The sequence below is a fragment of the Podarcis pityusensis genome (assembly GCF_964106645.2).
Source record: "Podarcis pityusensis genome assembly, chromosome: 15".
NCBI lineage: Eukaryota > Metazoa > Chordata > Lepidosauria > Squamata > Lacertidae > Podarcis > Podarcis pityusensis.
Window position 1 is genome coordinate 27633982 of NC_138040.1, and position 17805 is coordinate 27651786.

Here is a 17805-nt window from a genome sequence, read left to right on the forward strand (position 1 = left end):
ATAACTCCGTACCCTCCAACATTTCTCCCATGAAAATAGGCACATCCTAAGGAAAAGTGGGACATTCCAGGCTCAAATAAGAACCTGGGACAGTAAATCCGGGGCTGTCCCTGGAAAAGAAGGACACTTGGAGGGTCTGTTGTGTTTAACCCAGCACTCCACACAGTACGTCATTCGGAGAAACAGGCTTCCCCATTACAGAACATGAGCAAAACACTAAGGTTGACGCCTTCTCCCATTGCTGACAGGAGTAAGACCCTGCCAGGATATTACACCTGTCCTTAGAGACCTGCACTGGCTGCCAATTTGCTACCAGATGGGCTACCAGATGCTTGCTAAAGACATTCTTGTTTAGATAAGCCTACCCAGATGTTAAGGAAGTTGAGGTGAGTTTTAATTTGTTTTAGCCTATTCTTGCTTTAACTTTTCTTATGTTTTCAATTATTGTCATAAGCTTTCCTTGTGATAATTTTCTTGATTTATCTCTTTTGCAAAATAATTCCCTCCCCATACCATCAAGCAGTGTTTATGTTTTATGAAATAAATAAAATAGTGCTTCTGGTACTCTTAAGATAGTCTACCTCTGAACTTGGGAGTTCCATTTATTTATCGTGGCTAATATTAATTGAAAGGCGCATCTTACGTGAATGCTTCTCATTTTTATAAGCTCACCTGTTGTTTGAAACTTGAAACACCAATCCTGGTAAGGATTTGATTGCCAAAAGAGCCAGAAAGTAATTTGTTGGCTTATCGCCCACTCGCTAATTGAAATCCTTAGCATGGTTTTAGGAATGAAGGCCACTGGATACTTCTTGGCCTTTTGCATTTATTCACAAATAAATACCCCCAGCAGATGGCCAACATCGCCCACCATGCCCCTTTCCCCTGACATCCCCCATGCTTCTGACCTTTGTGTGCTGAGCATGAAAGTCTAAAGAGGGTGTTATGTACTGAGTTGAATAGGATTCAAAATGCAGCAGTCTGATTGGTCCTAGAACAATAGGATTCAGAATGCGGCAGTCTGATTGGTCCTAGAACAATAGGATTCAGAATGCGGCAGTCTGATTGGTCCTAGAACAATAGGATTCAGAATGCGGCAGTCTGAGTGGTCCTAGAACAATAGGATTCAGAATGCGGCAGTCTGATTGGTCCTAGAACAATAGGATTCAGAATGCGGCAGTCTGATTGGTCCTAGAACAATAGGATTCAGAATGCGGCAGTCTGAGTGGTCCTAGAACAATAGGATTCAGAATGCGGCAGTCTGATTGGTCTGCAGGAGCCACCCAATCCAACTCCAGGTGGAAGTGAATCCGCAACCTGATTAGCCTACAGGAGAATCCCAGAATTAGCCAATAACATGGGGCCCATTGTGTAAATAATGTATATAAAGCAGACGTTTCGGGGGAACTTCCATTCCTCACTACTATGAGCTGAATAAAGAGCATGAAATCCACACTCGACTCGGAGTATATTTCAGGTGGACTCTGGCCATGTTCAGTTGAACGCACCTTAGAGTTCCTTGCGCCCTTGGCAAGGAGCTGTATAGACATCACCCTGAAAAAAATCACTTTACTGCAATAGCCACATTAGAAATTACTACATTTTGTGAGACCCAACTACTTCAAAGCCTCCAGAGTGAGGGCAAGGCGAGGAGGAAGGGTGAAAAAAACCTGCACGCCTTTGTGCCATGGTGCAAGAAGGACGGGACGTTTGATCTCTTCGTGGTGCAGATCCACACACATATATATGTCATAGACTCCATAGTCTCAAGCGGTCTTCCTTCATACCACCTTGACATTTCTTCTACTGCTCAGCTCCCAACTCTCGTGTAAACTCATGGCCTTGCACAAATAACTGGAGACAGCTTTCTGGGTGATTTTTGCATACACACCTGAGTTTGCACCCCTGGCGAGGCCAGTTTCACCAGCCCCTAGGTATTGGATATTGGATAGCTTTAGCATCCTCAGGAATCAAAAGTTTTGTGACACTCTTGTAAGAAATGTATACTTCTTTGTGCATTCAGCAATTTCCATAGGTGTGTGCGTGTGTGCTTAGAAATGACCATACAGTCAGGAACTATGCTCTCTGTTCTCCTCTTCAAGCCCTCAAAGCAGGACTTGGGCTTCTGTCTTTCTTGGTTTCCTTGACATTGCAGTCTCCTCTTTTGTTTCTTTCACAGACTCCAAAGCTGCAATGTCCGTTACTGGGTTTGCAAGGGCAAGAATGTAACTTCCTGCAGCGATGCAGTCCTTGGGTCACTCTGTCAAGGAATCCACCAGACTGTGGATTCTGAAGTAAACTCAGGATCCAATCCAGGGGCTTGATCTGACCAGATTGCATCAAATGAGCCCACTTTGGAATCTGAGTTCAACAGATTCCCCAACCCTCATCCCCAGGGCTGTGGAACTGGCATGACCCCAGATATTGTTGGATCACAGCTCACATCACCTCTGACAACTGGCCATTGGGAGATGGAGCCTGACAACATCTGGAAGGCATTTAGCTAAAAGCCGCAATATACTATCTGAAACAGGAAAACATTGTTTAGAACCAGAGTCCCTCATCCTCAAGACAATGATCTGTCTGTGTGCTCAGCAAGTGAGACTGTGACTGAGAACCAGCTGGAGTTATCTCTCTCATTGCCCCCTTCTACACGCTTGCCTTCTGAACATGTGTGGTCACAGATTCATGTTTTTGTCATGTGCAAATGGACACATGAATGGGGGGGGAGCATTTCCTGGTGCTCCCATCAAGTGGTCATTTGTGAATAATGTTTGATCCAGAGCTATGCTGTAGTAGGTCTGTCTAGTCTGGTATTCAGCTTCCAAACAGTGTCCATTGAGATGCTTCTGAGAATAACGCATGAGCAAAACACTTTGGCCGAACCGCTCCGCTATTCCTCCAGTTATCTGGTACTCTGTGATACACAGCCTCTAGGCATGGGTGTTCCATTTACAGTGGTACCTCGGGTTAAGTACTTAATTTGTTCCGGAGGTCCATTCTTAACCTGAAACTGTTCTTAACCTGAAGCACCACTTTAACTAATGGGGCCTCCTGCTGCTGCCGGAGCACGATTTCTGTTCTCATCCTGAAGCAAAGTTCTTAACCCGAGGTACTATTTCTGGGTTAGCGGAGTCTGTAACCTGAAGCGTATGTAACCTGAAGCGTATGTAACCCGAGGTACCACTGTATTTATATTGGTTAATACTAATTGAAAGGCACACCTTCCATGAATATTTCTAATTTTTTAAGCTAACCTATTTTTCTTTTTTAAAAAACACACCAAAAAAACACTGATCTTGGTAATAGAGAGGTAAAGTTGTGATTGTCGTAAGAAACAGCAAATAATTTGTTTGTTTAAAGCCCACTAACTAACTGAAATCCTTAGCACGGACAATTCTGTCAAATTTTGTTTTCTCTCAGTTTCTAATTTTTTGCCTTAAATTAAATTCTTTACATTTCTGCAGCAATTTTCAGTTAAAAAAAAAACAAAACAAAAAACCCAACCAGGGTTGAGCCACCCTGCTAAATATTTATCCTGCCGTTTTGCTGCAGCTTCAATTTAATTGTGATTTCCTACTGATGGCGGATTTGCTGCCCGGTCAAGTACAAGGAGTTACTATTAGTATACTAAGCTCTATACTATTAGTATACCAGCTTGCTGGCAGGATCGCCGAGCCCCACACGTGACAATTTGGCCACTTTGATTGGTTGAAGCCACATGATGCCTGTTCCATATTTGTAAGAACTGGATAATTTAGTATAGGCAGCACCTATACTCCCTACTGAGAATACAGTGGTACCTCGGGTTAAGTACTTAATTCGTTCCAGAGGTCCGTTCTTAACCTGAAACTGTTCTTAACCTGAAGCACCACATTAGCTTATGGGGCCTCCCGCTGCTGTCGCGCTGCCACTGCATGATTTCTGTTCTCATCCTGAAGCAAAGTTCTTAACCCGAGGTACTATTTCTGGGTTAGCAGAGTCTGTAACCTGAAGCGTATGTAACCTGAAGCGTATGTAACCCAAGGTACCACTGTATTTTAATCTCTTGCTAACTATGCTGTTTTAAATGCACATTTTATACTTGACATCCTTTGGCAATGTTTTCTTTTGAATTTTGTTTGTTAACTTTGCTATGTTAAATGTGCATTCTGTAGTTGACCTCCTTTGCAACATTTTACCTTTAAGATAATATTTTAGTTTCCTGTTAATTAATGTAGCCTTTGATCTTTTAATGTGTTGTAAACTGCTTTGAGATTTTTTTCCTTAAAAATATAATGTGGTATAAACAAGAAATGAATAATTATATTGATGCGCTCGCTGCATTGATGCAGCTACCGCCTGGACCGTTTGACTGATGTGAAACTGAAGCACGCTGACGGCCATCACTATCTAAATAAACCGAACAAACCAACTTTCCTCCAGTTCTGGTTGCTAGGGAAGGAAAGGATAACACGCAGCAAGATTCATCTGTTCATTCATTTGTTTTATTGGGTTACGTGTCACCATGCTCTTGAAGCATGCAAAGCATGATTGAGTAGGGTGGGTTCCCCCCCCCCCAAAAAAAAGAAAGCAAAGCAATTAATCAGAGATAGTACAAAAGAGCCCTCCCACTTCAGAAAAACTGCGGCTTTGTAGCATTGTCTCTTTGAACTGACAATTTTGCTGGTGGATCGTGACTACTTGGATCAGGACGCCCTTGTAAGAATACGCTGCATCCACTCCCAAGGGCCATCACAGGAGCACTCTCTGAGAGGAAGCGTGAGGGACATCTCCTCTTAGGGTTTATTTTTCGAACCGACAGCAACAATCACTATAATAATCACGAACATAATTGCTCCAATGACAATCCCAATGATATTCAGGATGCGGGCCGTGCGGGAAGAGCTTGCGGCTTGATTGATGTTTCCTTCATTGCTGGCGTTTCTCGCCTGGGGAAGGAGAGAGAAATTAATGCCTTGAGCATTGTTTTAACTGTGGAAAGATGGCATACAAATAAAATGATGATGATGATGATGATTCTTGCCACCGGTCATGCTCCCCTAAATCCACCTCTGTAATAACATCCGGTTATCAGCTCTAGGAAGCAGAGGTGCCAGCTTGCGAGGGCGATTCGGGGAGGAATTATTATTATTATTAATACCCCGCCCATCTGGCTGGGTTTTCCCAGCCACTCTGGGCAGCTCCCAACAGAATATTAATAATAATGATAATAAAGTAATAAAACATCAAACATTAAAAACTTCCCTAAACAGGGATGCCTTCAGATGTCTTCTAAAAGTCGAAGAGTTGTTTATTTCCTTGCCATCTGATGGGAGGGCGTTACACAGGGTGGGTGCCACTATCAAGAAGGCCCTCTGCAATGTTGTACGCATGATGTCAGGACGTCGGGAGGAGCTGGGGGTGGAGGCAAACACGGCTTCAGTGGCCGGCAGCTCCTCCTTTTCCTTATGTTGGCAGTGCCACTAGCGAGAGGCTGCTTCGACCCCCTCCTCCATGGCAGGAGGAGGAGGGGAAGAAAGTGGCCACTGAAGCCCTGCCACAGTTGTCTCCATGTTTTGCCTCCGTGCCTTCTGTCTTGGGGGGCCTGGGCCTTAAGCCAAAAATATAGGCGGGGGGTCAAAAGGGCTGGCACCCTTGCTAGGAAATATCCCAGCTAAACAAAGAGGCTTATTTTTATTTGGTGTATTGTGGGAGTCTATACTTCTCTCCTTAACTCTAGCTCACCCAACAGTGCAGAAGTGCAGCGTAAAGGAAAGGTATACTTCTAAGGAACAAGTTAGGTGTGGGATTTCCCAGACATATCTGGGATTTGTCCATTGGAAATAGCGTCCGGATGGAATTTCTGAAAATTGGTAAAAAAATGTCTGGGAAAACCCAGGGGTATGGCGGCCCACGTCAGAAGTTCCCATGTCCAGATTTTCCCTTTTTTGAAATAGGGTAACCCTAAGAAAAGTGAATGGGATGCGGGTGGTGCTGTGGGTTAAACCACAGAGCCTAGGGCTTGCCGATCAGAAGGTCGGCGGTTCGAATCTCCGCAACGGGGTGATCTCCCGTTGCTTTGTCGCAGCTTCTGCTAACCTAGCAATTCAAAAGCACGTCAAAATGCAAGTAGATAAATAGGTACCGCTGTGGTGGGAAGATAAACAGTGTTTCCATGCACTGCTCTGGTTCGCCAGAAGTGGCTTAGTCATGCTGGCCACATGACCTGGAAGCTGTACGCCGGCTCCCTCGGCCAATAAAGCGAGATGAGAGCCGCAACCCCTGCAAAATAATTCTGCTGAGGGCATTGGAAAACAGCAAGAAGGGAAGCCTGGAGGGGAAGGTTATCTGCCAGCTCCCAACTTGTCCAAATGCTCTTCCTTCCTTAAGATCTCCTCCTTTTTTTATAACACTCTTACCACCACTGCTTCTGGAATGGGTGTAAACTTGGTGGAGCTGGAGACGAGACCTGGGATCGTCTCTTTCCAGTATCCTGATCCATTGTGATGTTCCAAATCCATCAAACCTCCTTTGGGGAAGGTTCTCAGGCAGGGTGGAAGGAGAAAGAACTTGCCCATGTGAAGACCACCTGGTGGAAACCCTTACACATATGGTTCTTAATTGTAAACTATATGTTGATCTCCATCAGCAATTTCTAGATCAACTCTGCATCCCCAAATGGAAACCAGAGTTGGAGGTCATACATTTTATATTACTGGGGAATGATCAGGAGCTCACCAAGTTAGTGGCTAAATATCTCTATTTGGTTTTTTGTCCTTGAAATACACTGCAGACGTCTTATCTCCCTGGAGACCTAGAGATGTGACGATAGACTGTTCCGCGCCTTTCTTTTAGCAAATGTTTTGTGCCACTGGGGAAGTGGTAATTCTGTATTGATTTGTTTTGGATGTTTGGATGTGATGCCAATAAAAGGTTTGATGATGGTTGTGATGTTCTCCACCCAACTGATGTCCCAAGCACAATGGGAGACCTGTGGGCCCAGAGTTCTGGGGCAGACTAGAATTTAAGGCCAGGTCTTGGAGAAAGACCAGATCCAAAGGCACCCTGTGGCAAAGGCAAAACAAGTTGCAGCTCTTCAGTGCCCCCTGGATTTCGAGAAGCATCCCTGGAAAACACAATGTTATGCCCTCCAACATTCCCAAGATAAAAACAGGGACATTCTATCAGTATCACTGCTTTGAGCATTTCCTTCTGGTCAGTAAAGGTAAAGGTACCCCTGCCCGTACGGGCCAGTCGTGTCCGACTCTAGGGTTGCATGCTCATCTTGCTCTAGAGGCTGTGAGCCGTCCGAAGACACTTCCAGGTCACGTGGCCAGCGTGACGAAGCTGCAGCTGGCGAGCCAGCACCAGCGCAGCACACGGAAACGCCGTTTACCTTCCCGCTATAAAGTGGTCCCTATTTATCTACTTGCACTTAAGAGTGCTTTCGAACTGCTAGGTGGGCAGGAGCTGGGACCGAACGACGGAAGCTCACCCTGCCGCGGGGATTCGAACTGCCGACCGTACGATCGGCAAGTCCTAGGCACTGAGGTTTTACCCACAGCGCCACCTGCGTCCCTTCTGGTCAGTACAAAAGCTATTAGAGGAAACACGCAAAACAGCAGTATTTTAAACACCAAAATATTTGTATTTATGTATTGCCTTTAAGGATGCCTGAGGGGAAAAGGGAACTCTTATCAGTAAATACAGCTAATTAGCAGTGATACTGATGTGGACTGGAACAGCTCTGTTTTCATCTGTTGAATGTGGGAGGGTATGCAATGTTTTGCCGCTGATTTACTTTATCTGTCCTGATTTGATTGTATGGGTGGATCTAGCAATGTTCCTTACAGCTTTAAGTTGTTTGTCCTCCTCCTTGGGGTCATTTGCAGCAAAGGGAGTATTTGGCAGAGCTCCTCAGCCAAGAATGTTGGGGCTGTCGGATCTGCCTTGGGAGCACACAGTCCGTGTGGGAGAAAAACCTCGCCTAAATTTTTGGAAAAGCATAGTTGTCTCCCTTTCCGACGCTCTCCCTCATCCATCCACTTTGTTTAAAAGAACCATACGCTGTTAAGCCATTTTGGAGCTGTGTGAAAAGCTTTTATATTTATTATTCTTATTAGTAAGCTGGTGTACATAGTTTGCCCACTCCTCAATTAATCCCCACAGCAACCCTGTGAGGTAGGTTAGGCTTATAGCTGTCAACTTTTCCCTTTTTCTTGCAAGGAATGCTATTCAGAATAAGGGAATTTCCCTTTAAAAACGGGAAACGTTGACAGCTATGGTTAGGTTGAGAGTGAGTGACTTGCTCAAGGTCACCCAGAGAGTCACTCTTCATGGAAGAGTGGGGATTCGAACCCTAGTCTCCCAGTCCTAGTCTGACACTCCTTAACAGCTACACCACACTGGCTCTCTATTTATGACCACATTTGATCGTTGTTAATAGAAAGCAGAAGCGGAGCTTGCAAAGCGGCCTTGCATAGAGTCGATTGAGCCATCCAACTCAGTATCACCAACTACACAGCAGTCTTCACCAGCCTGGTACCCTCCAGCCTCTCTTGGGCACTGGACTGATGGAGTTGTAGTCCAAAACACCAGGAGGGCACCAAGGCTGGTTGAGACTGACTAGCTAACAGTGCTCCATGGTTTCAACAGGAGTCTTCCCCAGCCCTTCCCAGAGATGCTGCCTGGGATTTGAACCCAAGATCCATGACAAGCAATGCCATTGCTCTACCAGTGAGTTGCAGCCCTTCCCAGTGAGGCCAGGTGGCAAAGCCCAACACTACCTGACAGATCACAGGCTGCCCGCAGCCTTAGGGAGAGGCTAGTCCTAGGGATATGCAGAGGTTCTCTTTTCTAAGCCACCAGGACTACGAAAGGCAAGCATCTGTTAAGCTGGAGTGATTTCCCCCCCCCCTTCCTAATGAAATAGTTAGCATCTGTATTGAATTTGAAACTGTTCCTGATGGGTGCAGTTGTTTCAACTGTTTTTATGCACGCAATTGTTTTGTGCATCTTTTAATTGCATTGTGAAATCGCTTCCAGCCCTCCAGTCTCCAGAAATTTGCAAAATGGATTCCCAAGTGGCATTTTGTATTTTTTTTAAAAATTAATATTTATTAAAGTTTCAGAAAGAATAAAATCACATTGATAAACAAGAAAATTTTAACAAAAACAAAGAAAAATACACCATACAAAATACAAAGTACAAAATAGGAGAAAGTAAAAAAAGAAGAAATAAAAAGGGAAAAAACAGTTTAAAATAGTTCCATCCTTTCATAACCTCTTTTAAATTTACTTGTTTCCCGGACTTCCTCATACCTCCCTCTTTTGTATTCCAATTCAATTTGTAATCCCAGCAATTTCTTTCCCTCCTTTTTAATTCCAGTCCTAAATCATAATATATTATAACATTAATTGAACCAATTTTTCCATTTCTCTTAGTCTTTTTGGTCCTAATCCTTAATCTTGATATGTTTATAGCTTTAAAACCTGTTCAGCTAGAAGCCACTTAACTTCAATCCAACATCACTCTAACATTCGTTGATTTTGCAATGTTTCTGTAAATAATCTTTAAATTTCTTCCAATCTTCTTCCACCGACTCTTCTCCCTGGTCACGGATTCTGCCCAAGTGGCATTTTCTAAACTCTTTCTCCTGGTTCCGATTCTCTCATTTGCAGCAGACACACCAGACAGCTCCGTAAGCCAAGAACAGTGTGTGTGTTTGGCATGTGGGCAGGGAGAGTGCTTTTGTTTTTCAAACCCTGCCAGAGTCAATCTTTTCTCCAGATGCTCTCATGGCCCATGCATCTGTGGGGTTTAAGAAACACGCCGCACCCCACCCCTGGCCAGTGGCTTAGGGCAAAGCATTAAACATTTATAATTTGATTATAGATCGATCCATCTTTTTCCAAACTGCAAAGCTGTGTTTTAGAATCATAGAATGCTGGAACTGTAGTATTGGAAGGGACCCTGGAAGTCATCTAGTCTGACCCCCTGCAGTGCAGGAATCTCAACTAAAGTATTCGTGGCAGCTGGCGACCCAACCTCTGCTTAAAAACATCCAAGGAAGGAGAGTTCACCACCTCTCGTGGGAGTCTGTTCCACTGCCAAACAGCTCTTGCCATCAGAAAGTTATTCCTGATGTTTAGTTGGAATCTCCATTCTTGTGACGTGAAGCCATGAGTTCGAGTCTACCCTCCAGAGCAGGAGAAAACAAGCTTGTTCCCTCTTCCATGTGACAGCCCTTTAGATGCCTGAAGATGACTAACATATCTCTTCTCGGTGTCAGGGGGAGTGTTACCTCAACCAGCACAGGCTGAATCCCTCTTCCCTGTTCTGCCTTCTGACTGACCAAGAGCAGCTCTATCTTGTATGGATTAAGTTTCCATTTGCTCACTCACATCTAGTCCACCACTGATGACAAACACCAGTTTAGAAGCAAGGCAGCTTCTGTGGATTCAGGTGGGGAGGAGAAATAGAGCTGGGTGTCATCAGCATATTGATGACACCCAACCCTGAAGCTCTGGACAACCTCTCCCAGTAGTTTCATGCAGTTGATAAATAGTATAGGGAACAGAACAGAACCCTGAGGGACCCCACAGCCAATGTCCAAGGTGTCAAACAGGAGCCCCCCCCCCCCACACTTTCTGGGTTCACTCCTCCAGGAAGGAACAGAACCACCATAGAAGAATGCCTCCAAGTCCCATCCCACCAGCGTGGTCCAGAAGGATACCATGGTTGATGGTACTGAAAGCTGCTAATAGAAATGTGTGTTGTTCCCAACAGCCAATATTGGCATCTTCCAACCCTGCACCAAACTTTTGCAGAGAATTTAAAAAAAGGGGGGAGCACAGATAAAATCTACTAGCAATTCCAAAATTCATGAATGTCTTTAATTTGCAAAGCAATGTACTATGCTGCTTGCGTCTTTGACGAATATTTTCATGCCTGCCAACACCAAAAGCCCTCCACAACATCCAGACACAAACCACCCCACATGCAAAAACGCAAAGCCCTTTTACAAATCCATTCTCCAGGGCAGTTAGAAATCTGTGATCAAACGTTTCATGTTGAGGAAATTGTTGGAATTTTTAGTGGAGGAAGACACTGTGCATAAAGTACGCACAAGCGTACTAAACATTCACACATGTGCACATATAAATGCAAACATCCCTCCTCTGCCCGATGGATGTTTTTAAGAGCTGGATGTTCAGCATTCTCTTATGCAGAGTGAGGCAAAGAACCCCAAAGTAGACTTACCTGGAGAGAGAAGACGAGAGCTGCGATTCCAAGTGGCAGACAGCAACACAGCAGGTTGAAGATAGAAAGGGCAAGGTACGAATTAACATTTCTCTGGGATGCTTCCATCTTCAGAGGTGATCTTGTCTTGAAGAGCTCTCTCTGCTGCTGGGCTTTGACCAAAAACACTGATGCCAGCAAAAGCTTGACTTCAGTCTTATCCCACGCTGGGGGAGTAGCCACTGGGAATGAACACCCGTCTGATGCTCCCAAGCTCAGAGACCAGTGCAGGACTTAGAAACAGCTCTTTAAAAAGCAAGGAAATCAAAATTGCACAATGAACACAGTTATTTCTGGGGAGGAAGAGAGCAGGGAGGGGTGACTGGGAGGGTGCTGGCAGTAAGCTGAGGCCAACCCATGGGCTGGGAAAGCAGAACCCTTCTGAACTGGCATCCCAGAGAGTTTCGCTTGGTTTAATTTACATCAGGTTCCCCCAAAATCCTGGGGAATTTATCCTTCTGAGTATTTGGTCGACAATTCCTCCAACCTGGGGAATTGTGGTTATCCTACCAGCCAGCCCTCAGGTCTGTGGCTGCCGTTGCTGAATGCCAGGTCAGCTCTGAATAAGACCTCCAAAATCCATGATCTCACCCCCATCTGTGCCCACCTGGGTACTCAGGGCAGCATCAGGGCAGACTGGAGGATCAGGGACGGGGAGTTGCTGTAGTCTACAGAGATTCTATCTCTCTCTCTCCAGGATCTCTTTCCAGTTGTGTGGGGAATCTAGAGTGTGTATTCCTGGCTCTGGACAATCAGAACAGATGAGAGATTCCTCTGGTTTACTGCCCACCTCACTGCCCAGCAGTCTCCCTGCCTGAACTGACAGAGCTGGTCTTGGAGGCAGTGTTGAGGACTCCCAAGCTGCTGGGCTCAGGACTGGCTCAGGACTTCATGGCTGCCATGACGACCATGCAGCTGTCCCAACGTGTCATTGGACCAACATATGTGGCAGGCCACACTCTGGACTTTGTTTTCTCAACTGGCCAGGAAGAGGGTGGTTTGGATGGCATGCATATCTTTGGTATGGAAAAATCAAAGTACATAAGGGATTCCTGAACCATGTTGTAAGAAAATCAATTTATGCTATATGGGAAAAATCTAAAAATCTTTAGAAGGTAGAACTCCATGGTGGTTATCACCATTAGAAGCAATATCAGTTTTTTTAAAAAAGGAAGGTGAATGGGCAACTTACAAAGAGCTATTAACCGAAGTAGGAAACCAATTGAAGGTGAAAAAAATTGAGGATATAAGACATTTATTAACAGATTAGTTACAATACCACCTACTAAATGGTTTAGGTTGGTCAAAGGAGTGGGTTTCAGTAAAGAACTGTCAAGGTTTGAAAAGGATTTGTGGGGAAATAATGAGAAACTATTGTTTTAAAAAATGTACAAACTGTTGTTGGAATGGGAAAGCTGTTCCACCCTCTGGTGGGGCGGTGTTGCGGTCAGGCCATGTGGCCTCCACACACAGCGGGGGCTGGCGAAACTCCACGTCATGGCCCCCAGCCGGCCAATCCGGTCAACCAGGGGGCATGGATTATCCATTTTAAACAGCTGCGCGGCCAAGGGGATCTCCCTTCTTGTACCGGCTTCCGCAGATCTACTAGGCTTCAACAGATCTACCGACCATCTGTTTTGTTTTGCTGTACTTGGGGTCTACTGACTGTGAGAGCAGTTGCTTGTCTCATTTGGCTTTCATTGTGATCTTCTTCGGGGTCCTTTACCCACAATCTGTGTACACAACAGTTGGACTGTACACTTGTCCAGTTATTCACACGTAAGGTTCAATGAGTGTACAGTCTGGTACATAATACAGTCATACCTTGGGTTACAGACGCTTCATGTTGCGTGTTTTCGGGTTACAGACGAGCCAAAACCCCGAAGTACCGGAACGGGTTACTTCCGGGTTTCGGTGCTTGCGCATGCACAGAAGCACTAAATTGCGCTTTGTGCATGCGCAGAAGCACCGAATCGCAACCCGTGAGTGTGCAGATGCGGTGCTGCGGGTTGCGGGAGCTGTGGGTTGCGAACATGCCTCCCACACGGACCACGTTCACAACCCGAGTGTCCACAATAGTTGAGCTATGCAAAGCAACAAGTGCACACTCAAAGAAACAGTTGCACATGTGTAGAGACAGCTTGTACCAATCTTCAGTGCAATGTGTGAACAAGCACTGTGGAGTAGGACTTGCTGTGGGAGAAGGTCTTGTTCGAAGAGCTGGCACTGCGATGTGGATGAAAGCCTCCCACAGGCTAGCTGCGACCCACATTTGTTCCACTCCTGCCCTTCTAGTGTGTGGTTGCATACCTGATTTGGGGGACCTGTAATGTACATCTGATCTTCAGTGTCAGCATTATGACTTCCAGTGTCTTTAAGAGGCCCGTCTTCCGTTCACAACCAAACACTGCTGTGGTCTTTTACACGGCCGCATCACAGCTGCTCATGCAAGATAGTGCTGCTCCTTTTCTCTGAAACAGGAAAGATTCTTTTACCCCATTGGTAAGCGACCCACTTGGCCTCTGAGACTGCCAAGTGGGTTGCTTACCAATGGGGCTTGGAAATCCGCTTTTCATCACAGGAACCCTTTTCTATTTTTATTTCCAACGTGTGGGGCTTTCCTTCCTATGTTGTTGTTGTTTAGTCGTTTAGTCGTGTCTGACTCTTCGTGACCCCATGGACCAGAGCACGCCAGGCACTCCTGTCTTCCACTGCCTCCCGCAGTTTGGTCAAACTCATGCTGGTAGCTTCGAGAACACTGTCCAACCATCTCGTCCCCTGTCATCCCCTTCTCCTTGTGCCCTCCATCTTTCCCAACATCAGGGTCTTTTCCAGGGAGTCTTCTCTTCTCATGAGATGGCCAAAGTCTTGGAGCCTCAGCTTCAGGATCTGTCCTTCCAGTGAGCACTCAGGGTTGATTTCCTTAAAAATGGCTAGGTTTGATCTTCTTGCAGTCCATGGGCCTTCCTTCCTATACTCCTGTCTAATTCTCTAGACTGCATTGTCTCCCTTCACCTTCCCACACAGCATACAGTGGTACCTCGGGTTAAGTACTTACCGTATTTTTCGCTCTATAACACGCACCCGACCATAACACGCACGTAGTTTTTAGAGGAGGAAAATCCGTAGGCATGCCACCCGTAGGCATTTCCTCCATAACACGCACAGACATTTCCCCTTACTTTCTAGGAGGAAAAAAGTGAGTGTTATGGTGCAAAAAATACGGTAATTTGTTCTGGAGGTCTGTTCTTAACCTGAAACTGTTCTTAACCTGAAGCACCACTTTAGCTAATGGGGCCTCCTGCTGCCGCTGCACCGCCACTGCACAATTTCTGTTCTCATCCTGAAGCAAAGTTCTTAACCCGAGGTAATATTTCTGGGTTAGCGGAGTCTGTAACCTGAAGAGTATGTAACCCGAGGTACCACTGTATTTCCTTAGTCGCTCCTCACTGGGGGTTACCCCCAGAATTAAGCACATTCTTCTCTGGCTGATCAGACCCAAACCAGTCTTCTTCCTAGCTTCCCTGTCGTGTTCTTCTCCCAACATCTATTCCCTTCTACCCGCAAGTTTCCTAGGGCCTCTCTCCCAACACTCCTGCATCTTGCCTTTTAGGTAGAGACTTGGCTTTTTATTGCTTGACAGCTGCTGCCGTCCAGCTTCCTCTGCCCTCGCTCACTAGTGATTTAATTTGTTTTCTGCTGGGAGAGGAATGTCAGGGGAGGCAGATGGAGCCACCTGTTTTCCTTCTGTCTCCTTGGGCCTTTTCAAAAGATGATTTATTGCTTGTTCTCCGTCACCACCAGCTGGCAATGAAACGCAATTGCAGCACCAGCCTCTCAAGTGTGTACAGGTGCTGAAGTTTCTTGGGGATAGTGTGTCTTTAATTAAAAGCTTCTTCCTTCCAGGTTCTGCTCCTTTTACTGCCTCCTAGCAGCTTGGCTAAGGCCAGGCACACCTTGGATGTCCTCAGGGCTCTCTGCTTCTACCTAGACAGAACAGTGGTATTCAGGAAATCAGAAGCTCTGCTTGTTTTGTTTGGGGGTGTCGCACTGGGATGGAAAGTATCCACCTCTGCTGTTTCCAAGTGGCTTAAGGAGACTGTTGCCTAGGCCAGACATGGCCAAACTTGGCCCTCCAGATGTTTTGGGCAAACAGCCCTGTGAACCTCAGATGAACAGTGGTATAGAAACATTAATAATAATAATAATAATAATAATAATAATAATAATAATAAATTTCCCTTTGGTTTTTCTTTTCTTTTTCTTAAAAACACAAACTCAAATCTAAAACACTAATTGAATCCTGAAACCCAGCACACCAGAGAGATTATCATTCTCTCATTGTTACCCACATTTTACTATCATTACCTGCAGTGTTTTTCTTCTAAGAAAAAAGGTGCCGGTACAAGACAAGCTCTGTTTATCACCAAAGGAAACCCCTCTGATTGGGTACCTTACACAAGCATGAAGGAGCTGTAGGAATTTGGGGGGGGTAGTGATGGTGACTAGAAGAAAACACTCCAAATAATAAGGATTTATGAAATTATGCATTGCATGAGCAAAGTGGAAAGAATGCTGAAAGCGGGTGTAATAAAGCAACCAAACACAAACGTTTGTACTCCTAGGCTACCCTGTTCCAGGAATAAGCAATTCCAGTTGCTGGCTTTCTCTGAAAGCTGAGGCTGGAAATAGACAAGAGGCAACCAAGGTTATCCTGTCTACAGGGTGCCCCCTTGACCAGGGTGCTCCCTTGGAAAGAAGCAGGGACAGAAGTGAAGTGTCAGCGATCGGGATGGGACTATGACTAGCATTTTTACGAAGAGAGAAGGTAGGCACTGGTGGAGGGCCCAGCTAAATGTGATGCTAAATGTGTGCTTGCATGTGATAGTGGTTGGTCTGCAAACACACACTCTCTCTCTCACACACACACACACTTGCCAGTGCAGATACAGTGGTAGCTTGGGTTATAGACGCTTCAGGTTACAGACTCTGCTAACCCAGAAATAGTACCTCGAGTTAAGAACTTTGCTTCAGGATGAGAACAGCAGCGGGAGGCCCCATTAGCTAAAGTGGTACCTCAGGTTAAGAACGGTTTCTGGTTAAGAACGGACCTCCAGAACGAATTAAGTTCTTAACCTGAGGTACCACTTTATCAGGGTGGAGGGTGTGTGCATGCCCATTTGATATTGTTTTAGGGGGTCACCACTCATTTATGAAGACTGTGCAAACACAACAGTTCTGACTGGAGAAAATTACTGCAGATCTTGAAGGACACAGCGCCCCAGTCATGGGGATATAGGATATGAAATACACCAACCTTCATTTTGAGCTGCAGAGACATAAAAGCTTTGGTTGTATTTTAAGTTTTCAGACTGAACAGTGTTTCAAACTTTTGAACAGTAGTTAAGTCGCTTATGCATTCACTGTGTTCTTGTTTTGCAAAACCATCCACTGCTCCCGCCACCAATGGTCACCAGGCAGGAGTCCTGCTGTAGGAAGGGAAGGAAGAGAAGGGCTGAAGACTGAACCACTCCGTCAGTGCAGCTAAGAAACTGGCAATGTTTGGCTCCTTCTGTCCTTGAACTTTTCTGAGTCCATCGGAATAACTAATTTTAATCATGCACCCGTACCTGATTATTTCCATCTCTCTCCCTGTGCCTTTTCCTTGCGTCTCATCTTTTTAGATCGTAAGCCCTAAGGGCAGGCACTTTCTTATGATAATCCACATGGCCAAGTTTTGTGCCCACAGTGAGGAATGAGTCCTTGCTGTAGCAAGTGGAATCTACAGTCACATCAGGGACTCACACAGAAACACGTGTGTGGACTTAACTGAGGCAAGTAATTTCCATGCACATCCAATTAGGGCTGCCATATGTCCGGAATTTCCTAAACACATACGGGATTCACCCGTCAAAAATAGTGTCCAGGTTGAATTTCCAAAAACCAGGTAAAATATCCAGGAAAACCCAGGCGTATGAAGGAAGTGTTGCATTTTTGGACAAATTTCCTTAAGAAATAGCTAAAAAAGTACAATTTGGCAAAAAAAAAAAAAAAGGTCAACTTTGCTTCCCTCTCCACCCCCCCCCCACCAAAAAAGCTGAACAACTTTTATTTCCGGATTTTCACGTTTTGAAACAACGGAGCGGGACAATGCAGACTGTGGTCGAAGCGCTCCTGGTTTGCAGCCTTGGAACTGCTTGTCTCGCAGTGGGCGGAGACTTCGCTTTTCACAGCGAAAAGGGGTAAGAAGAGCGGTCAATCTCTCGATTTGTCCCTTCTCGCTTGCCGTCGCCTTTTAGGTATCTTAGAAATGACTTGTGCTTTCCCTTCTGCGCGAGTATTCGGCTTTTAGTGGGTTTTATACGCTGCAGAAGCACGTTCGCATTTAATGCTGAACGTTATATATTAGCAATAATTAAGGAATACCCAATCACAGTCCCGAGAGTATTGCGCTTGCGCAGTTGAGCCGTCGAGGGCACAATTCTGGGCACGGAGGAAGGTTCAGAGCCGCTCATGCGCAG

The 17805-nt window shown here is 45.4% G+C and overlaps 2 long non-coding RNA genes across 2 annotated transcripts in view; both read right to left on the reverse strand.

Moving 5' to 3' along the window:
* Positions 1-17805, reverse strand: part of LOC308464395 — a 130261-nt gene that overhangs the window by 35449 nt on the left and 77007 nt on the right. The gene's annotated exons all lie outside the window — the stretch shown is intronic.
* LOC308464677 lies at positions 4466-12146 on the reverse strand. Its single transcript, XR_013980125.1, has 2 exons — positions 11246-12146; positions 4466-4931 (listed from the first exon to the last, which is right to left on the reverse strand). It is a non-coding gene; the product is annotated as an uncharacterized lncRNA (long non-coding RNA).